This window comes from Haliotis asinina, chromosome 16 (genome assembly GCF_037392515.1).
Source record: "Haliotis asinina isolate JCU_RB_2024 chromosome 16, JCU_Hal_asi_v2, whole genome shotgun sequence".
Lineage (NCBI taxonomy): Eukaryota > Metazoa > Mollusca > Gastropoda > Lepetellida > Haliotidae > Haliotis > Haliotis asinina.
The window spans coordinates 32,089,420-32,113,645 of NC_090295.1; the positions used below are offsets into that span (position 1 = coordinate 32,089,420).

The 24,226-nt window shown below is 38.5% G+C and overlaps 1 protein-coding gene across 3 annotated transcripts in view; it reads right to left on the bottom strand.

Annotated features, from left to right (window-relative positions):
• The window catches only part of LOC137268105 (endothelin-converting enzyme homolog), a 56,084-nt gene that overhangs the window by 23,664 nt on the left and 8,194 nt on the right, over positions 1-24,226 (bottom strand). The window contains exon 1 of one of the 3 annotated variants that reach the window (XM_067802625.1): positions 8,954-9,082. The exons of 1 other annotated variant lie outside the window; for it this stretch is intronic. The gene's annotated coding sequence lies outside the window, so the exon portion shown is untranslated. Of the gene's footprint in view, positions 1-584; positions 649-8,953; positions 9,083-24,226 lie in introns of those variants that run through there. One more of the 3 variants, XM_067802627.1, reaches the window with a different exon arrangement.

Consider the following 24,226-nt stretch of genomic DNA (forward strand, 5'->3'; position numbering starts at 1 on the left):
GGCAAATACAGATGTGCTGATGTGTGGGTCAAGTTGATTGGTTAGATTTATGAGGCGCATTCGATTGGATTGACTGACCTAAAGTGCTCACACGGGAAACGGGTCGGCACATTACGGCACTATTTCGTTCACCACTGAACCAACAATATCGTGTCATTGACTTGTTCTCGAGCATTTTATGTCGTGAAAAAAACTGTTACGAGCTGTAAACACGAAAACAAAGACAGCTATCCCAACCTTGACATAACAAAGAATCCGGTAAATAGTCTAAAACGAGCATTAAAGCAGATTAGACCCAATTAGACCGAATTTATGCATTTAAACAACATACATCTTGGCCATTCTGGCACAAGTCAAGGTGTCGCTAGGCACGCGAACGAAAGATGTTCATGGACTCGATTTTGGACGACAGGAACCCAGAACAATCTTCAGCGCTGATAGCGGCCAAGAGACCTCAGGCCACCATCAACCTCGGTGTTATGGGTCGATATATGATTTGACCCATTAGCGCAACGTTTACATAAGACCGAACTTCTGAAATATGTGTCTCAATATACTAGTACTGAAAAGTAATATGAACTCACAACTGTGTTCATGCGGAATGTAGGCAGAATGTGTCTTCTCAAGGGAGGATATTCTAAGTGAAACATGCTGCTTTCTGTATCGTCTGTACCTTGTGGGCGTGGCGTGTTCCCTTCTCATATATCACCTTCTTGTATTTGGTGTTTAGGTTCGTCACGATGGGTCCCGTGTGTGAAATAGTTTTCGCCCGTTGGGCGAGCTATACCTTAAAAGCTACTCGCCCACAATATAATTCACTACCCCGAAATTTGAATGTAGACTCGGGTTTCATCACTTAGATGCTAATGTGATGCACATTATTATCAAGCCAAAATCTTGCTAAAATTAACATTGTATTATAACTTAGCAAGTTGGAGAAAGTGATATATTTACCAAACGAACCCCGGAAAGTAAATATTCACTAGCCAGTAAGGTCAGTGCACGTGACTGTGGAGATTTACTGGCCCGACTTGACGGGCTAGCCACGGGCTAGCGGACCAGTGGTTATTTCAGTGACTGCGATGAGCTGTGAACCCAGAATATGTTCGTATTTGATTTGAAAAGAAGCGTGAGTGAGATGTCAGGTATGGAAAGTGGTGAAACTATTGCTTCATTTAGGACCTAAGCATTGCAGAAGGATTTGGACAAAACGAAACTTAATGCGTTTCAGGGACTGTGAGACAGACAAAGTACCGATGAGGTAGAAGCAATTACATGCAGTGTTTTGTTGTTTGTACCACCTCCGTATATAATTATAGTGTTAGTCCATAGCGAGACCGCGCAGCATACAATCCAGTCCTTCCATCCGCAAATGCGGCTTAAAACAACATACATTAATACATAATTATGCCATAACCTTAGTTATCTGTTCTGAGCTCTGAATGCAGAACGGAAGGCAAAGTCATGACTGTGCCCAAAATGTGGACGAATTTCCAGCGGTGAGCTTAAATATCCATAGCGATGTCGGACTCTGTCATTAGATATCGATATTTGTCAGGCTCAAGTCTTTGGAGACAAAATCAATTTATTTGAAAACTATCACCTCTGTGGTGCGCGTTCCCCTGGAAGTATCAGCTTTGCAGTATTCAATATTATTAAGTGCTTGTTAAAACAAAGGAAAGCTTCAAAGCACTCTGTCGTCAGGGGCACAACCTTAAGGGAATGCGTATTTATTTTAGGAATGGGTAAATCGGCTTTGCAGCCCTGCGCTCTAAGAATTCCGTATTTGCTGAAGGTACTACAGGGATTTTCCAGCATAAAATGAGAAAATCCCCAATCAGCCAAGCCTCCATTAGGGACGCGTCCACACCAAACAACTAGAAACAATTTGTCAAGCCTAAAACATAAATGTCACAAACGCGTTTCCTCGCGAGAAACGTCGGCACTAATTTGACCTTGACATGACTCCTCAGTGATCAATATAATCTCCCTTTGATGAGCTCTTTTCTCAAGGAGGGGGGTTTGTTATTGAAAATTATGCCACGACGCCCGAGGCGGCGATGAGTGTAGAGCGACGTTAGCGTTAAAGGTTAGTGCTCTCCTCTAACGGTATCCACGTGGAAATTCCATTTCAAGTTTCTCTACCGTTAATTCAGAATTAAAGAGGTCAACTTTACCCATGCTCGAAATAATGGGATTTGAGACGTCTCAACAACGGAAGGCTAATTATGCACGACTATTTTAGGTCGTATCCAAGTAAGCGGTGATGGCACTTGAACGACGTCGGACGTTGATGAAGACGTTGGGGAGGTGGCCTACTGATGAATTAGGTGTAGTAGTACTCAGAACAATCAGTACTATACACACTATTTTGTTTACCTGGAGGCCCATTCCAAGCTGTTTTGTAAAACACGAATCAATGTGCCCTAAGGTGAAATACATTGTTTTTAGCCTTGATGCTCAGAGATTTCATTCCGAACATACGGTAGACAACTTCTGAAACACCATGGCGGAATAGTTCAGTATTAGTCAATGAAGCTGCATGGAATATATTGGAAAATACTGCAATCACATTACAAATAACGAGATGTACTCTGTGATGAGCGTCAGCCCGTCAAGATTCGGGTTGGAATTGATCTTCAGCAGCCTATGCTAGTCGACCAACCTAATCGGGTAATCTTGTTTTTGGGTGTGCGCGTGTGCGTGTGCGTGTGCGTGTGCGTGTGCGTGATTGTAGTGTATGTGACAAACACTGGGTCTGTCTAAATGGCACGTGGAGTAAAACGAACTCCTCATGAAAGTCCCCACGAGAAATTATATAATCATAAGCGCATGCAAATTGATAGCCCTTAATAGCAGTTTGTACCCAGGGCTATCTTCTGTACATATTAAGTTTGAACATCAAAGGTTGATTGGTACCGTATTACGATAGAAACTATAATAACTGTTTCTAATCTCGCTCTTCTTATGTCAGGTATTTAATTTCAAAGTACGGTTTAACGGAAAAAGAAATGCAATAATAATGTCACGACAGTTATCAAACTACCATTACACAGCTATTACAACTGTCATAAATAATGCGGTTGAAACTTTGATCAATAAAACATACAAAATGGAGATGTCTTTCGAGACAACCGGTTTCTATCTGCACGATGTGTGTTGCAGAAACCCACCATCTGCCAAGGTGTCATCGACTGTGAGTGAGCATGGTTTAAGCTGCTTTTGAATATTCCAGCAATGTTACGCCAGGTGAGAAGACGCCTACGACCAGCAGCGAACCGACAAGAACTCGCTGCCGCTCTAAGGGACGAGTGCAAGTGGATTCCGAATGACGTCATTCGTCGCCTGACGACATCGATGAGACGGCGGGCCTAGGCGTGTGGTGCTGCTTGAGATGGTCACACTCGTTACTATGGATGTGTATGCGTGACTGACATTTCATGACTGACTCTTGTTGTATCTGTGAACTGTGCTATTCCTACACCTCTGTCCATTACATGACATGTGCTCTTCATCTGTGATGAGTTTATCATAGACACTGCTGGTGCATTGTCCAAAATGCTGGATTCGTTAAATGTCCTTGTCTATATCTTAGAAACGTTGTATATTTTGCTTTGATTGTATCGATCATTAATAAGGTGTGTTTACTTTCTTTTGACCACTAGGTTATATGGCGGTGGTCTGGAAATATGGAGTCTGGACTAGACAATCCAGTGATCAACAGCATGAACATCGACCTTCGCAATTGGGAACCGATGACAAGTGTAAACCAGGTTATCGAACCGGACCACCCGATCCTGATAGTCGCATCTTACGACAAGCACAGTCGCCTTTTGTGACAAGCATGGGTTGCTGAAGGCCTATTCTAACCCGGATCTTCACACGTCCTCGAGATGCCAACACTACACACAAAGAACTGTATCCTCTGTAAGTCGGCGGTTGGTCCTGAATTTTTAGAAATCTGAAGCTTGGTTATCTACCTTGTTATTACTAAACAGTTATCTCCTCTTTTCTAACAAGAGTGATCACTATGTGATTTCAAGCGAGATTATCTTCCTTTTTATTGACAATACGGTTATCTCCGACGTAATCTGAAACCCAATATCTCCCTTGTTTGAACCGCGCGAATATTGCTTGTTATCTCCAACTTGTTTGTAACCAACTCAAGTTACTCAAAACGTCTAACTTAATAATATCATTCTCGCTTTTTTGTTCGTAGAAATTGTGACTGCGCTGCTTCCATCTATTTTTTTTTTAAATAGGGAAATAAGCTAGATATTGTGATGTTTCAAGGTTAACGTGGCTGCAGTGCGAGGCAGGGCGAACACACGTTTGCAGGTGAATCGAAGCGCATGCGCTAGGGGAGTCAAATCAAGGAATGGAAATGAGATTCGACCCATGATCCGTTGATCTTAGGTGCAACCGGATACAGCTCTGCATAACTAGCTCTTTGGACCGAGAGATTAATTCAAATACCTGTATTGAATAGATATCCCATTTAAAATACTCAAGTACTTTTACATACTATTTATGGAGTGGGCTCATGTCTAGTATGCACTTATATCCTTAGCATGGAGATCCAACAGTTGAACGCTCACTTGTACTCTCACCGCCCTCAATGTCTGGGTACCTCTGGTATATTTCCGAAGTGATTTGCCTGACGTTGTCTGGAAGTTGTGACCCGACGTTTTCCGAGTGTAATACCAAAGTACCGCGGGGACAAAAAAGGACCATTAGTTCTTAGGTTCAAGAATTAACAGTAACTCGTTGCTGGCCACATCTGGAAGTCAAACCGGGAGTTTCTACAAAGAGTGAGCAAGGGTATAGGGCGACATCTCCCGAGACGCTAATTGTTGCTATTCCAGAACACGACAAGTCTGTGGACATTACTGTGATCTGCTCCCACAGCCCGAGTGACGTTTAATGAATGAGTGCTGGTGTTTGTTCTATCCGGATGGTCTGTACGTTATCGGGTCGGAATAGAGCAAAATCAGTGATCGACAGCTTGAGCACAAGTCAGCAGAGCACGAACGACACAATGTACACACATCGCATACTGTAAGTTTCATTGTAAAAGTAATCTTCCCTAAATGCACCTTCATTTGCAAATTTCGCTGCCCGGCAGCCTGGGGTCGAAGTTTAAAATGTTCACTTAATGAAATCCACAAATGGAAAAGTCAAGGCTCATTAGAGGTCTTGCTTTACACCCACACCCTCTGTCCCTATCACAAACACGCACGCACGCACGCACGCACGCACGCACGCACGCATGCAACCACCCCTGCCACACCAACGTATGTGTCGTCAGGAGCTACTTCACACATATCCTAGTTATGGCGGAGGTGTGTAAATTATCGAGCCTCGGCAAGGCAATCCTGTGGTTCACATCATCATCATATATATATATAGCATATTTATATAACGCACATATCCTTGTAGTGCTTGATAAAGGCGCTGGTATTTATTCCCCTCAATGACTGGATGTCAGTCTCCACGTCACATCGTATTATCAATTTCAACTAGTTTCACCGAGTTTTATTGTGACTCTCTCATCCTAACGAGGTACCCATTCACAGTTGGGTGGCCCGTTACACATTGCCACAGTACTTTGTCCAAGTTTACTGCAAGTTGCTGTACCCGCAACTAGGTGTATGCACGTATTCATGTGACCACCATCTGGTCATATACCAACAGATTCGTGGGTTCTCTTGAGTGCACAGGGTTGTGTACCGCAGGCTAGGGATTGCCACAACACGGAAAGAGTCTGCACACAATATTGACTCCAAGGTTTCTACAACCGATCACGGGTCCCGACACCTCAAACTCGCTGGATCACTTGCCTGATCACCCATCGCGCCCTCATCATCAGCAGTGACTTATGCAATTAGAATACCACGACACGCCTGTCAAACACTATTAAAGGGGTTGATTGTCGTCAACGTGCGTATCAATATGATGTTACATAGTCAGACGTGTATCTAGTTAACGCGTGTATTCATACATGCATATAATGAGCTTATATATAAATTAACACATGTATGAAGACAAAATATTTACATTTATGGTCAAAGTACATTAGGTACAAAGACTGTATCCCCACAATTATGTATGCATTCACACGTATATATGCAACCAGGTATTCACACATGTATAGTCAACCACGAAATCGTTCCTGCATTTGCTCAACTCCTTATTCAGGCATGTCTATAGTTAACTATCCACTAACTGCCTCCTGTCTATCTGACCCCGCCCCACCCCCCGTCAATTGTGCCTCCTGACTATCTGCCCTGCCCCCCGTCAGTTGTGCCTCTTGACTATCTGTCCCCCGTCAACTGTGCCCCTAGGACAAGTGCCCTGATCAAAACAAAAAATGACTCCCCCATCTCTAGGATTGTTTTTCTTAAACTCAATCTTAAATTATATCCATCAACACGACCACGTGTTGAGCTGTGATGACGGTAAGAACTTAATTGAGATAACAACTTAATTACATTATATTAACTGGCTATATAAGGAACTGACTTCCATCTTGATAGGATTGTTAAAATGAATTAAATGTGTTGAGTTGTGAGTTGCCTCCCCAAAACGAAATGCCTACCCTGACAGTGCCACAAGACATTTGTCCTGGAGCCTAGCCTACACTCTTCACGCATGTATATAGTCAACTACGTATTCACGCATTCATCTTGCTGTTCTTCCCTGCAGGTATTCTCACCGCGGAGTAATTACCCGTCTTTGTATTCACAGGGACTACATTTCAACGTTTTGGTGAAAATTCATTTGTTGGAATACGAGGCAAATCTTTTCGTAGCCATCGCTAGATTTTACAGACAACACAAGAAAAACAGATTAAGAGTAAACTCCCTTCCATCGATTTGAATTCGCAAAACTTCGGTAATTTCCGTGCATCATGAGTTTCTCGAGATAAAGAAGTACTACCACGAAGTACCGAATGAGTTGCCATTGGCACCGGAGTACACTGAAGCAGACCTGCTTGTAAGATGGATACATTGAAAATAATAGACGAGCGTTTAGTCAATCAGAAAACGACATGTATGTGTGAGGTAACATAAATTTATATATACAGTACTGAACTATGAGTCAATGAAATGATCTCAAAGAAATGTACGCTTAGACTTTTTATCCAAAAACAACAGTATCTGCCTCTTTGCCACGACCTCTTCAACCTGTACCAGTATGTACTGCAACACTTGCTTCTACTACTACTGTTGCTGCTACCACTACTGCTACTACTACTACAGTTACTGCTGCTGCTACTACAACTACTACTACTGCAGCTAGTACGACCACTGCTACTGATGCTGCTGCTACTACTACTACTACTGCTGCTTCTGTTACTACTACTACTGCTACTGTTGCTACGACTACTGCTACTGCTACTGCTACGACTACTACTACTATTACTACTACTACCACTGTTACTACAACTTCTACTACTTTCAAATGCTAATCCCACTGTTGTTTTTGCTACCGGAACAAAACTCGTCCGACTGGTCATCACATGAGCAGTGAGTATGGCTTTACGATGCAGTTAGCAGTACCCCAGCCATATCACAGCGGGGTACACCAGGTGTAACAGATCGTATCCATGAGAAACCATATTCCCGGAGGACGAGCCACAATCCTATAGTGAGAAAAAGTTGTCATATGCTAAATACTAGGACAGTGGGGTAGTCAACTGGTAAGTAGACGGAATATTAGCAGTCCCATGATTCCCAGGTAAAGCCTACTGCCAGGTGAAGCCATAGCGAACACACCACTCTACCTTGCAAACTTACAGCCGTAAAGACTCAAATGCCATGATCTGGACAAAACGGTGGTTGATATGCTCAACGTCCGGGTACGATTGCTCTCAGTCAGCCATAACCCCAACCCTGACAGCCAACATCACTGTTAAAGACAGATAACAAAGTCTGTTCCTGCTTGTCACACTATCAAACATATTTAGGATAAAAAAACAGCACTGAGGCATTTTATAACATGTGGAGGTGCGGTAGCCTAGTGGTTAAAGCGGTCGCTTGCAACACCGAAGACCTGCATTTGATGTTATGGCGTGTGTTCCTGTGCACAAAGCTCAGGTCACGAATCAGTTGAAGTTAAGCACCATCGAGCTCGGACAGTTAGATGGGTGACCGTGTTTAGCAGCTTGATTCCGGAGAGTTTCTAGGACTTCAATCCTGCCCCACACATGCGGTCTCACCTTAGTGAGTTTGTTAAAAATTGCCTGTGTTCACCCAGCAGAAAATGGGTACCCGATAGAATACCTAATGTAACCACTAACCTTCTAGCGCCTAACAGGCAGCTTGGGTTAAACGGGGTAATAAAAATCAGATTGTTTGGGCGCTTCGAGCATGCATTGTGCATTGAGTAATGCGCATGACAAAAGGACTATTGTTATTATCCGAGTCCCCACATGCGTACAATGTGTGAAACCCATTTCTGGAGTACCCCACAGCGACATTGTTAAAGCTAAACTCGCTCACTCACTTTATAACCTTTTCAGCCTCGGGTGGACTGGATCCTTTCCTCCACTGGGCTTTCGAACGAAAGTGACAACCGTATGAATAACCCACTGCGCTATCAAACAGTTTGAAAATAAGGTAATAACGGACACCCGCGTCCTTCTCTTTTCACTTTATGATAGATTTTTAACATGTCCCAGAAAGTGATCTTGTCAGCAGAATTAAAGCAGTTGTTATCGCCACATGAAGTAAACCGTTAACGGTGTTAGGTGTGGTAAGCGGCCAGCTTAAAACTTTGCGGCAGTGTATCATGCAGGAAATGCGAAAAATACATAAATGATTTTGTGTATTTGTAGGTTTTGAGTTACGATTTTACGCGAATTATCTACCTCCTATTGTTTGTCCAATTTTAATTAGAAAATTAATTTAAAATGTCATGCTGTATATCTCACTGGTATTGAAGCGCTTACCTTTCTCTACTGCAAGCAATCAGGTCCAATACTCCAGGCCGTCCAGAGGGCACACAGCACCGACCCGCGCACTATCAGAATCCAAATGAGCCCCACAGCCTCGATTATCTTAATTTATAATCTCAAACTGATAAAAGGTCCGACTCTTCTTGCATTTATCTTCAAATTTCTTGGTTGAGAGATTTCTTTTAAATCCCTTCGTAACCGTTTTGGGATTGCCCGTCCACATGCCATGCTTGCTGGGAGCGCGTGCTGCGTTCCTGTCTAGGTTGCTGTCACGGGAGCGAGGGTCGGGAGGGAGCGGAGAGTTGAGGCAGTTGCTCTGAGCTGCAGAAGCGTGGAGAGAGAGAGAGAGAGAGAGATGATCACGACGTAAGGACGACAGTACCTTTTCACTGAGGTATATTCACAAACCACATCTTGTGTGAGAAGTATGAGAGTTGTACGGATGTGCACACTACACGTCACACACACAATGTGTGAAGCTGCTCACATAACTGGCAGAGTGTACACACAAGTAACAGGTAATGCGCACTACCCGTCGTGTGTGTAAATGCCTGATGTGTGAGATTGTACATACCACTGTCAGGATATATACTATGACATTCACTACACATATCAGCTGTTAGGTAATACACACTACTCACACACTCTCTCTCTCTCTCTCTCTGTGTGTGTGTGTGTGTGTGTGTGTGCAAACACAATGTGTGAGACTGTATACACACTGCTGTCAGGGTATATACTATGATATTTACTACATAAAAGAGCTGTTAGGTAATACACACTACTCATTGTGTGTGTGTGTGCGTGCGTGCGTGCGTGCGTGCGCGCGCGCGCGCGCGTGCAGATTGAAATAAGGCTGGGAGCGGAAGCGGCAGGTAACTTCAACAAAGTCACGATTAACACGTGCTGAAATTTTCTGTATAATGCAGTTACAAACGAATAGATACTGTTTATAATGAATGTCGGAAATCTGTCTCCACATTAACGTGTCATCGGGAAAGAAATTACGCCGCTTTAGCAATATTTAAGCAATATCACGGCGGTGGGCACCAGAAATATTCTTCACACACTGTACCCGTGTCGTCGGCGTGACTAGCTTTATTCATTTAAATGTTTGCAGTGTTAAAGATAGAATCAATCTCATACATGCAGAACTGCATGATTATGACGTTATCAGTTTGTCAGAAACTTGGCTTCATGAAGTAATTTCAGATCATTGTATTCAGATTCCAGGCTTCCTGTGTCCCTTCAGGAAAGACAGACCTACAAGGGGTGGTGGGGTCGCTATTTACGTTATGAACACACTCATTGCTAAACATATGGAAACACTAGATTAGATTGGCCTTGAAGCATTGTGGGTAGAGCTCCGTTACAAAAGCAGCAAGTATCTACTGGGTGTATTCTATAGAGCGGATAGAAGCCAGCAGTACTGGAATTTAGATCAATCGATTGGGGATGCATTAGATATGAATTTAAGTACAATCATTGTCGGAGACATTAATATAGATATTTTCAACAAATTAGACACTAAATAACGAATCTTATGGCGATTCACCGTTTACATCAACTTATAGAATCACTAACCAGAATCAATCAAAACAGTAAAACCCTCATTTATTTGATACTTGTTTCTCGTCTTGATATGGTAAACGATTCTAATGTCTTGCAACCTTTCTGCAGTGACCATTGTCCAGTATCCGTAATACTAAAGAAACGTATGAAATCGACAAGCATATATCAGAGAAAAGTTTATGACAACAATCAGATAAATAAAGATAATATTTGCTCCCATATCGATAATACTGACTGGGAATACGTACTATCATCACCGGATATAAATATGAATACAAATTCGTTCGTCAAACCTCTATCACATATATCTGATTCTCATATACCAAATAAAACTGTTACGATAAGAAGTAAAGATACCCCAGAGGATGAATAATAATATCCGCAAGCTCATTCGGAAACAGAATAGACAACATACAATCGCGAAACTAAAAAATCGTGAAGGCGATTGGGCGACTTTTAGAACATTTCGAAACCAAGTTACTTCCGCAGTTAGAAAAGTCAAGAAGGGTTATATTGCAAAATTAGAGATTGAAATAAATAACGGCCATAGCACTAAATTATGGTGGCGAGTAGTTAAAATATGAACATTGTATTCAATACAATAATGATGTTTATCATGATCCAGCGTCAGTAGCAAATGTCATGAATAATTACTTTATTGAGCATTCAACAGTGGCTGACCCTAATAAGGATCTTCCAAACGTAAATCCGAATAACAGTGCATATATCACCGATTTACATCTCACTCAACAGGATGTTCAAGACGTGTTGTCATCATTAAACATTAATAAAGCGACAGGATCGGATGTGGCAGGAAATCGTATTTTACGTCTGGTATCGTCTTCTTTGTCTCTACCATTAACTCATCTTTTTAAGTCACTTCAGTCTTCCCAGATACATGGAAAGAATCATTTGTCATACCTATACATAAGAAAGGTAATATTAACGACCGTTGTAATTATAGGCCGGTTACTTTGACATCTTGCTTATCGAAAGTCTTTGAAAAATGTGTATTTAAATATGTCTTTAATTTTATGAGAGATAATAACTGCCTTTCAAACTTACAATCTGGATTTATTCCAGGAGATTCACTAGTCTGTCGTACTGACCCTGAAATACATATATATATGCTTAAATCCCGTGGAATATTCGGAACATTATTGAAATAGTTTCAAACGTATCTACAATATTATTATAGCAGGAGTTCCACAAAGATCAGTTCTCTGGCCTCTTCTATTCTTAGTACACATTAATGATATAGTTGATGGAATCGAAAGTAATATACGTCTCTTCGCAGATGACACGTCACTCTACGTTATAATTGACAATCCTTATACAAATGCGTTTACTCTAAACTCAGATCTAGACAGTGTATCCCAATGGGCAGAAATCTGGCATGTTAAATTTAATCCAAACAAAACTGAAACCATCATCCAATTCTCACGTAAAACCGAACATTTTGTAAAACCTCCCCTCACCATGAATGGTACGGTCATGTAAGCAGTTCAGACTCATAAACACCCAGGTATTACCTTTCAGGATAACTTACTTTGGCATTCCCACATCGATGAAATGATCAACAAAATTAGCACCATGATTAATTATTTTGGTAGTTCTAATTACAGGCTGTCACGCAAAATATTGGAAACAATGTACAGATCCTTTATTCTACCATTATTTGATTATTGTTGTCATCTCTGGGACACTTGTACAAATGAGCAATCATTGTCACTAGAACACCTTCACTTAGATGCCATAAGCACAATATGCGGCGCAGTCAGAGGCACGAGCCACGATACGTTGTACAATGAGACAAATCAAACCTCTTTGGCGAAAAGAAGAGAAAGATCCAAATCAACATTGTTTTATAAAATGGCAAACCACATGGTTCCTGATTATCTTTGTGATCTTGTTCCAAGGAATGTGTCTGATAACAATGATTATAATCTTAGAAATAATGAAAATTACCAAACTATGAGATGCAGATCTACAAATTACGCCAATTCGTTTCTACCTAATACAATCAGACTGTGGAACAATCTACCTGCAGATGCAACTAGTGCTTCTTCTGTTGGACAGTTTAAGAATCAAACCACACTCAGCGCAAATACTGATATTAAGTTTGATCTAGACTATGGTAGTCGATTCTGTCAAATGATACAATTAGGCTGGGATGCAGTGACTTCAACAGTGACAAATACAACCGTTTTATTTCTGATAATGCCTCTTGTTCCTTGTCACATGTTTCTGAGGATGCTTTCCATTATTTCTTCACGTGTCCTAAATATAACAGTATACGACATGAATCATGTTTGTATACGAACGGTTTCACACTGCGGAAATGGCAGTAATTCAGTTTCATATCAGACAAATATAGATATTCTACACTCAGTTTATCAGTTCATCATTGCATCAAACCGATTTGATTCTTAAAAGTTAGAGTAGGCAATAACTTCTTTCCGTTAACTGGTCACGAAACAAATATGAACAAATATTAGTAAAACTACTACATTTACTTCTTAATGTAACTTAAAGCTTATCATACATATGCAATCTGTTCTTATTTTGATGACTGAAATGTTTATCGTACGAAACATTCTGACTCATCTAATACAACATTATGTCAATGTATAGTAGTATTATGTACAATTTCCACGTACAAATGTGAACGAAACATGTATTCTGGAGAGGCATTAATATAAGCCATACAGTCTTGTTTGCCAATCCATTTGTGAATAAATTATGTTTCAACCACATGAAAGAACTTGTTAGTTTACAAGAAAGCTTAACAACACAACCTTATTCACGTCACAGAAACAAATTCACAAATGCACTCAGATTTAGATGAAATGTATCTATTCCAGAATAAGTAAATTGTCGTATTATCGACCATCCCGAAATATACCAATAATAGTGATTTCACTGTCCAAAAGAAAGGTTGGGTTTTCTGCTTTGAGACACTGATGAACCTTTCAAAGTGACCATTGTTCAACTAGTGATGATGAAACAACTGTTGCAGCGTGTAAAACTGTAAATGATTCTGTCCTATCATTTTTGTCTGATTTGCATGTGTGAGAATAAGTAAAACGTCTCTTTGATTTTGTGAAATAAAATGTGTAGGAGTATCTAAAATTATCGTTGTTAACATTTTTAACTGCAAAGTAACACTTTTTTCATTTTTACGTTTACGCATAGCAATTCCAGGCGCCAATACGTAGCAATATTCAAACAGTATTTGTCTCCGTTTCACGTGTGGAATGATTCAATAGGGTATAAAGAGATACTAGAATGCATGATATCATACACAAGTACGAGAAATATGCCACGATTAACATTCGAAAAGAGCGAAAGAGCCACTGGGATTTTGCAGATAGGGTCGACATACAGTGCTGTTGGCAACGCCCTCGGATGCCATCGTAACACGGTTATTAGACTTTATTCAGCGCTACAGACTGAGGTCACCGTAGATAGACCAAGAAGTAGGCGTCTACGCATCACAACACCATCTGAAGATAGATACATCCGTCATTAACGTTTCTTTTGGCGGTTAGTGTATATTGGAAGCCCTGCGTAACGCAGAAAAGCTTGACAATTTTATGTGTTTAGGGTGTTTCCATACTTTTTGCTTGTAGTATACATTGAAAATAACCAAACCGGTGATATTGCAACATGGAGATCTCCTATTCACTGGCAACGGTCTCAGTGGAAATGTCATCAAGAAAACTATCACACATACTGGCGGACATAGTTGTACTTGTAATGTACACCCCTGCATGTATATTACGTACAATGGCGAAAAGTACTGTGTTTGTACATTATAGTCCGTTTGACTCAAAAGCGGATCGATGAATTGCAATCATTATACCAACTCTGTGATATTTTTTGCAGATTTTTGGTTGTTTAAGAGTCTATGATTAAATACTGACACAGTTCACTGTTTGTTACGAGGGAAGAGTGCAGAGACAGTGACAACAAGATGTTCGAGAAGCACGTACACAAGTGCCGAGAAAGGTATTGAGGCATTTATTCATTAAAGTGTGCTGGGCCGGCTCCATCCTTTCTCGCACACCTGGCTGTCCCTTTCCCTCATAGTGTCACCTATCCATGTGCATTGCATACAGTTGGGAAAACAGTTGTATTGGTGAATAGTTCAAAATATATCTTTCGCCAAGGGTTTAATTCAGTTACATCAGAGACAGGATACATTCCAACAATACCCCAGTATCAAATCTAGCCAAGTCAACAGGAGTGCCGTATACACTTGTACATCAACATCATCTGGTTCCAATAGCTGGTCCTTTTATCTAGACAAATCGAAAGATTGAGCATATATTTAGAAACTACTTGAGGGAAAAGTGTTGACCAATGCCCGTTGACACTTCACATTACACGGGCATGTCAAGTTAACGATAGCCGAGGACATCTCATGGTATGAAGTTTATATTTCGATGACATTTAGAGTTATCATGTTATATCTAGAGGGCATTTCATGGTATGATGTTTTACATTTGAAGAATTCTTTTCATATAATAATATTCATATTTTGAGGACTTTTCATATTATGATTTTTATAATTTGAAGAATTTCATGTCATTATGTTAATGTTTTAGGGGACTGCTTGTTTCCCGATCCAGTTCTGTACAATGTAGCAGAAATAAATATGTTTAAACCATTTTAGGGGATTTCATGTTATAACGCTCACATTTGGGGGACTTCATGTATAATATGTTATATTTAGGATTACATGTTTACATTATACTTCTGTTATTTGGATACTTACATTTTTTGTTTATATCTTGAGGACATTTCATGTTATATTCTGTATATTTGGAGGGTATTTCGTGTTATACTTTTTATATGCTGAGTCCGTAGTATGCCCAGGAAACATATTCTGTGTTTATATCTTGAGGACATTTCATGTTATATTCTGTATATTTGGAGGGTATTTCGTGTTATACTTTTTATATGCTGAGTCCGTAGTATGCCCAGGAAACATATTCTGTGTTTATATCTTGAGGACATTTCATGTTATATTCTGTATATTTGGAGGGTATTTCGTGTTATACTTTTTATATGCTGAGTCCGTAGTATGCCCAGGAAACATATTCTGTGTTTATATCTTGAGGACATTTCATGTTATATTCTGTATATTTGGAGGGTATTTCGTGTTATACTTTTTATATGCTGAGTCCGTAGTATGCCCAGGAAACATATTCTGTGTTTATATCTTGAGGACATTTCATGTTATATTCTGTATATTTGGAGGGTATTTCGTGTTATACTTTTTATATGCTGAGTCCGTAGTATGCCCAGGAAACATATTCTGTGTTTATATCTTGAGGACATTTCATGTTATATTCTGTATATTTGGAGGGTATTTCGTGTTATACTTTTTATATGCTGAGTCCGTAGTATGCCCAGGAAACATATTCTGTGTTTATATCTTGAGGACATTTCATGTTATATTCTGTATATTTGGAGGGTATTTCGTGTTATACTTTTTATATGCTGAGTCCGTAGTATGCCCAGGAAACATATTCTGTGTTTATATCTTGAGGACATTTCATGTTATATTCTGTATATTTGGAGGGTATTTCGTGTTATACTTTTTATATGCTGAGTCCGTAGTATGCCCAGGAAACATATTCTGTGTTTATATCTTGAGGACATTTCATGTTATATTCTGTATATTTGGAGGGTATTTCGTGTTATACTTTTTATATGCTGAGTCCGTAGTATGCCCAGGAAACATATTCTGTGTTTATATCTTGAGGACATTTCATGTTATATTCTGTATATTTGGAGGGTATTTCGTGTTATACTTTTTATATGCTGAGTCCGTAGTATGCCCAGGAAACATATTCTGTGTTTATATCTTGAGGACATTTCATGTTATATTCTGTATATTTGGAGGGTATTTCGTGTTATACTTTTTATATGCTGAGTCCGTAGTATGCCCAGGAAACATATTCTGTGTTTATATCTTGAGGACATTTCATGTTATATTCTGTATATTTGGAGGGTATTTCGTGTTATACTTTTTATATGCTGAGTCCGTAGTATGCCCAGGAAACATATTCTGTGTTTATATCTTGAGGACATTTCATGTTATATTCTGTATATTTGGAGGGTATTTCGTGTTATACTTTTTATATGCTGAGTCCGTAGTATGCCCAGGAAACATATTCTGTGTTTATATCTTGAGGACATTTCATGTTATATTCTGTATATTTGGAGGGTATTTCGTGTTATACTTTTTATATGCTGAGTCCGTAGTATGCCCAGGAAACATATTCTGTGTTTATATCTTGAGGACATTTCATGTTATATTCTGTATATTTGGAGGGTATTTCGTGTTATACTTTTTATATGCTGAGTCCGTAGTATGCCCAGGAAACATATTCTGTGTTTATATCTTGAGGACATTTCATGTTATATTCTGTATATTTGGAGGGTATTTCGTGTTATACTTTTTATATGCTGAGTCCGTAGTATGCCCAGGAAACATATTCTGTGTTTATATCTTGAGGACATTTCATGTTATATTCTGTATATTTGGAGGGTATTTCGTGTTATACTTTTTATATGCTGAGTCCGTAGTATGCCCAGGAAACATATTCTGTGTTTATATCTTGAGGACATTTCATGTTATATTCTGTATATTTGGAGGGTATTTCGTGTTATACTTTTTATATGCTGAGTCCGTAGTATGCCCAGGAAACATATTCTGTGTTTATATTTTGAGGATATTTCAAACAATGTTTACACTTTCCGGAATTCCATGTTATAATGTTTATACTTTCACATTATAATGCTTAAATTTGGACGAGTTTCAAGTTATAATGTTATATTTTGAGGAATTTCATGTTCTGATCATTATAATTTGAATAATTATTATGAAGTTTATATGATGAGGACATTACACATCTTGTTTACATCTGAAAGAATTCCATTTAAATAAGTTTACGTTTTGACGATATTTTAGATTATGTTTATATCTTGTGGACATTTGTCATGTTTTTTTACATTTGGGGACCTTTCACGTTACGATGCTTATATTTCATGGCATTTCATGTCATGACGTTTATAATCTAAGTGATTTATAATCCTCACATGCCGAAGACATTTAATATTTTGACGTGTATATATTGATGCCACTTCTTGTTATATTGTTTACATTTAGAGGAGTTTCATGTTATAGTGTTTGTATTCTAAGGACATTAAAATTATAATGTTTACATTTTGAGAACATTTCACATAATGATCTGTGTACTTTGAGGACATTTCACATAATGATGTGTATAGTTTGAGGACATTTCACATAATGATGTGTATATTTTGAGAACCTTTCACATGATGATGTGCATAGTTTGAGGAAATTTCACATAATAGTGTGTATAGTTTGAGGACATTTCACATAATGATGTGTATAGTTTGAGGACATTTCACATAATGACGTGTATAGTTTGAGGACATTTCACATAATAATGTGTATAGTTTGAGGACATTTCACATAATGATGTGTATAGTTTGAGGACATTTCACATAATGATGTGTATAGTTTGAGGACATTTGACATAATGATGTGTATAGTTTGAGGACATTTCACATAATGACGTGCATAGTTTGAGGACATTTCACATAATGATGTGTATATTTTGAGAACCTTTCACATAATGATGTGTATATTTTGAGGACATTTCACATAATGATGTGCATAGTTTGAGGAAATTTCACATAATGATGCGTATAGTTTGAGGAAATTTCACATAATGATGTGTATAGTTTGAGGACATTTGACATAATGATGTGTATAGTTTGAGGACATTTCACATAATAGTGTGTATAGTTTGAGGACATTTCACATAATGATGTGTATAGTTTGAGGACATTTCACATAATGATGTGTATAGTTTGAGAAATTTCATGTAATATATGTTATATTTGGGACTACATGTCATGATATTTACAATGTAAGATTATTTCATGTTCTGTTTATATTTTCAGGACAGTTTAAACTGTGTTGTTACATTTAAAGGAATTCCATGTTATAATGTTTATATTTTGAGTAATTCAATGCAGTATAGTTAATATTTGGGACAACGTGTGATGATAATTACAATTTGTGGACAAACTCATGTTTTGATATCTATATTTTGATGTCATTTCAGACAGACTGACAGCCATTTGCATATAGTATTGACAGTTTAGTACACATGTTGTTTGATATCAACATTTCTAATGCGCTGAAGTACACAATTCAGAAATATCAGTCATTACTTGTTGTCATAATGTTAATAGATTTGGATCAAAATCAGTCAAATATTTCTGAATATATCGTACCCTTAAATCTGAAAATCAACTTCAATAACAGTTTTGTCATTCAATTTACAACATAAACATAATCTCTCATTGTATTTAATTTTTTTGTATCCTCTAGTTTCAACTACTTACCTAAAATTACCCCATGTAAATTTCGAAAGTGCAGAACTGAGATATAAAGGAGAACCAGTATTTAAACATCATTCCATATTTAAAAGTGGCTTGAACTGGGATTAGTAAAACCATTTATTGGATTTTGAACTGAAGTGAACCAACATTTATCCGAAAGTTTCTGCTGAAACAAACATATGAAATAATTGCCATTGCCAACATCCAGACTGATCCATACATAGTCAAAACCATATTATAACCACATTTTCTGACAGACGTTGCTCACGTATTGCGATCAGCATCGTGTATGGACTTGAATATGATATACCAATGTTTGGCAATAGGTGACACCAGTATTTAATTACTTTAGTCATACAAGTAATGTGTAGAGGCAGTCTGCCACAATCACCAAGAGCAATGATATTACAGATGGATTTATCGAATTTCATGAAATATTTACAAAATTTTACCTGAACGAACTCGGTGATGTAACAGTAGTTAGTGCCCCATATCTCATACAATAACATAGGTGAAACCATGCAGTCAAAAGTCTTAAACAAGTCTTTACAACTTAATCTTCCCAAATGTTTTTTCAAAAACCATGTATAGAAAATAGTCACTGTGCCTTGTCAGCTTGAGATACCAGGCACATTTGAGCTTTAGTCTATACGGTTTTTGATGTAAATACACGTCCTGGATATTTATAAAAGGATAAAAGTTCTCATAATCCCGTAATGACTCACCATTTCTAAACACAAGATCTTTCGTTTTACTATCACAAGATTAACTGACATTCCAGTTTGTTTATGAAACATTCAAGATCATTTATCTTCTGTTGTAACTGATTACATGAAACATCATCAGCAAACATAAGCGAACATAAACTGTTAAAATCAGGTGAAACATTAACACCTATAACACCTTTCTGTTAAGTTAATCACAATAACTTATTAATAAATATGATAAACAGCTGTGAACTTAACACAAACCCTGACAGGTACCAATATTACATGTAATATACTAAGAAAAACCTCTTAACGCATGCAGACAAACTGCTGTACATTAATATTGGTGATATTATATAAAAATAGTTACCAGAAATACCAACTTCAGCTGACTGCAAAGAACATTAAGTCTTCATTTCATGGTATAATGTTTATAATTTACGGATATTTCATAATATGATGTGCATATTCTAAAGATATTTCGTGTCATTATGTGTAGATTTTGAGGATATGTCATGTCGTGATGTTTATATTTCATGCTATTATGTTTATATTTTCAAGATATTTCACGTTATGTTCATATTTTAAGGATATTTCATGTTATTATGCTTATATTTTCAGGATATTTCATGTTATAATGTCTATATTTTGAGATATTTCATGTTATAATTTTTATATTTTAAGAATATTTCATGCTGTATATATATTTTTAGGATATTCCATGTTACAGTGTTTATAATTTGTGGATTTTCAATAATGTTTACACGTTCAAATCATTTCATAATAAACTGTGTGTTTTTGTATTACACTCCCCCCCCCCCCCCCCCCCACCCCCCACCCCTGAAATATTCTAGAACTTTGCATTGAGCAGCCCACTCATGATCACTCACTCGCGCTCACTCAGTCACTACTGAACTACCTAACTCCCAGATTGCAAGGAGATTGCAGGTAGTTGACTTTAATAAACTTTTCCAAGATTTAGACGAGATTAAGCCAATAATTTTATTGGTATTCCATGAATTCTGAAATATTGACAGGTGCCAAGGAAGAAGATCGAAAGTCTACAGCATCTTCAAGAGCTCCGCTCCAGGCTTATTTAGAGAAAAAAGATATCTGATTTTATTCCTAGTGGTGGTAAACATGTATGCAACACCAAGTTTAACGAGCCACATTTGACTTATGATGTGACTTGACACTTAGATCAGTCTTACGCTGCGACAAAGAAATCCAGTTTTCAAATTATTCTTCCGAAGACAGGTAAACAATACGTCCTCTCCCCAGCGCGGTCTAGAAGCATGCTACAGATCGTCTAGACCAATTCCTCAAGTGAAATGATGTGTACGTTTTTGTATGAGACCTAATTTACAAACTCAAATCAATACAATTCCACTTGTCAGAACGCCTGATCGACTGCAGTTCATGTATTTGTGGGAGAGAAATTGTAACCTCTATCACATCTTCACATTCCTCAACGAAGCTTAGTGTAATATTGAGAGTTAAAGTACACAGAAGACTGGTGGTGAGTTTGAGCAATTTCACGACACGACTGAAGCTTTCAATATCAACTGCCGTCCACTGGAGCAACAAGCTCCTCGCACAGACTTTTCTTCATCTGCAGTTCGCTAGATTAAATCCTAGGGCTCCTTCCTTCCGCTCAATATTTCACTAAACGTTTCTATTACGCGCGTCAGAATTCACTTCAAGAGCATGTGAATTACATAACAAGAATATTGCTTGCTTTTCTGCTTTTCTTTCATTCAGTGTAATGACACGAGAGGTTGTTACACAGTACACAGGAATACACTGAGTTCCTGTCGTCTTCCCATAGCGCCGTCGTTATGGAAATTGACTACGTACATTTTGTTTGTAACTTGTTTTTCAGTGTGAATTAGTCCACATCGTATTTTCATCACAAGTTACCTGTTTTGTCACATGCACAGGTCTAAACACATGATTTAGGGTATAGAGAGTGACTGAGTATGGTTTTACGCCGCTTTTAGCGACATTCGAGCAGTATCGCGGCGAGGAACATAAGAAATATTCAAGTGGGGAATCGAATGCTGGTCTTGGGGGTGGCAATCGCTATCACTGCTGGACTACCCTACCGCCACCTTGAGAGTTTAGACAAAAGTAGCTACCCAGAAGCAGCTAACGCTACAGCTTGGTAGAACCACACAAACAAAATGTGAATGAGATGTAAACACCATTTAGACCTAATTTATGTAACATCCTTGACAAAATAAGTAGTAATTGATTCATTTACATCAATACTGTTGTATCTTGCATGGCTGGTCCAGTTCTAATTTAGTGAATACCGCTGGTAAGAGTTGCCTCCCGCTTTCTCTCAGAATTTGTAAAATACACTTGAACGACCTACTCAATCTTAATAAGATGTACCATGTTTGTGTAACATCATCGCCCTGCATATAAGGCATAGTATTGTTATTAAATGCAATTATTAAATGTAATCTGATTAAATCGAGATCATTTTCTCTGATGCGAAACCTCTAAAATGAAGGGCACTACCAAGGAAAGTCGTGTCAAATGAGCCCTAAGCAAGTATTGACACTCCAGTCGTAACGAAGGATGCGCCGATCCGTCTGGGTCTCATATTTTCGCATTTGCAACTCTTGCGATCGTCCTTGCTTCTGTACCTTCACATATACTGCCGATAATAAACAACCACTGCAGTCTTTCTTTGTGATTTCTATGCCTACGTGATCCGGTCCTGTCCAATCATTGTAGATTCATAGATAACAAAATATACCTACTGGCTCCCACTGATTACTGCTGTGAGAGATATCTACCCTTGTGTACTGCAGTCTGATCTTCAGAGTTTAGGATGATTTAGGAAGCAACAGAAAACAAGTTTAGTTAGGTATTGCCAACACACCGATGGGGTACAAGAGGACTCCAGTAAGGTAACACAATTAATACACGTTGTTGTTAGTGCTACTGTTGTTGATAATGCTTGATGTTTTAAACATGAAAATGTTCACTTCATGAAATATAGAATATCTTTGTCGCAATTAATATGTAATGTCTCGACTAATAAGATAAATCTTGCAGACACATGGCAGTACAAAAACATTTACATGTGTGTTCTTTGAGTGAGTGAGTGAGTGAGTTTTACGTCACCTTTAGCAATATTCGAACAATACTACGACAGCAACACCAGACATGGACCTCACACATTGTACCCGAGTGGGAAATTGATCCCGCCTCGTGTCCAACGAATGCTCTAACCACTAGGTTACCCCACCGCCCTCTTGAAGGAGCATGAATATGAATATCAGATTGGTCAGTTTTCTGCAGATACAATGAAATGTAACTGTGCGAGTGAGGTTGGTTTGACGTCGCTATTCCTGCAATATCGCGACTCGGGGAACCATACATGGACGTCATACACCGTACTCATACTGGGAATAGAACCCGGATCTTTGGCTTCGCGGACAAACCCTCTAACAGTTTGGCCTGCCCATGAGACCTAGAACATAGAACATTAATATGTTCACCCAAATACATTTAATTCATTAATTCACGTAGAAACAATAACATTAATCATACAGTAAGTCGGTCAGTCTCAGAAACATTCCCAAAGATAAACAAAACTGAGGAGTAGAGACCTACTCTGAACCGAATCTCTGAGAAACAAGGTTGCATGATGGGGACTTCTGACCCGAAATCCAAAAGGCTCACAGAACAGGAAGTTGGCGTTTCTATACAACCTTACTGCTCACAGCCTAACTGACAAAACTGCACTAACCCGTGATGTCGTGCGTGGTCAGAGAGGGACGAAAATCCCAGACAAAGCCAAACAACGCTGATTAAACGTCCAGCACGTCAGTATGATATACCACTTGATAAAAGTGAGATGATGTGTGCACACGTCACCCCGAGCGAGAGAATTGCCTTGGGGTCACTCTGGAGCTAACGTTGACTTTCAGGAGACCACTTGCTGAGGAGCTCGGCCGTGTTATTGAGTGTTGCCTGTGTCTTCAATAACATCAGTTTAGGTTTGTTTGGTGACGTGAATACAAGTTTTCACTTTGAAGAGATTGGAATATTAAATCGATTCTGCCAGTGAACATATTTTGACGGGAGATTGCTAATTTGAATATTTTTATCTGAATTTATATTTAAAACCGACTTTGTTGTCACATTAATGATAGTGGGACTGTGAGGTTTACTTTCAGGGCGATATATTTTGGATGTTTAACATCTTCAGTCAAAGTATATAGATAGTATCTTGTCTTAGATCATCAACAAGATAGAGTTATAATACTTCACATACAGACCAATTTTGACCATGATGTTCAAAGTTTCATGGGGTAGATCAGATAAATCATTTATACTCCCCCCCCAAAAAAAAAACGCATAGGCGATTTGTATTTTTAAAAATCTATTAATTACCTATTGTGTTCAAATAATCGTCAGAATATGTAACAAAAGTGTTAATAACATGCTTTTAAAAATAACTGCCCCAGTAAAAAATCGATTTTATTTGAAAATGTTCATTTTGATGAGATTTCTTATAAAA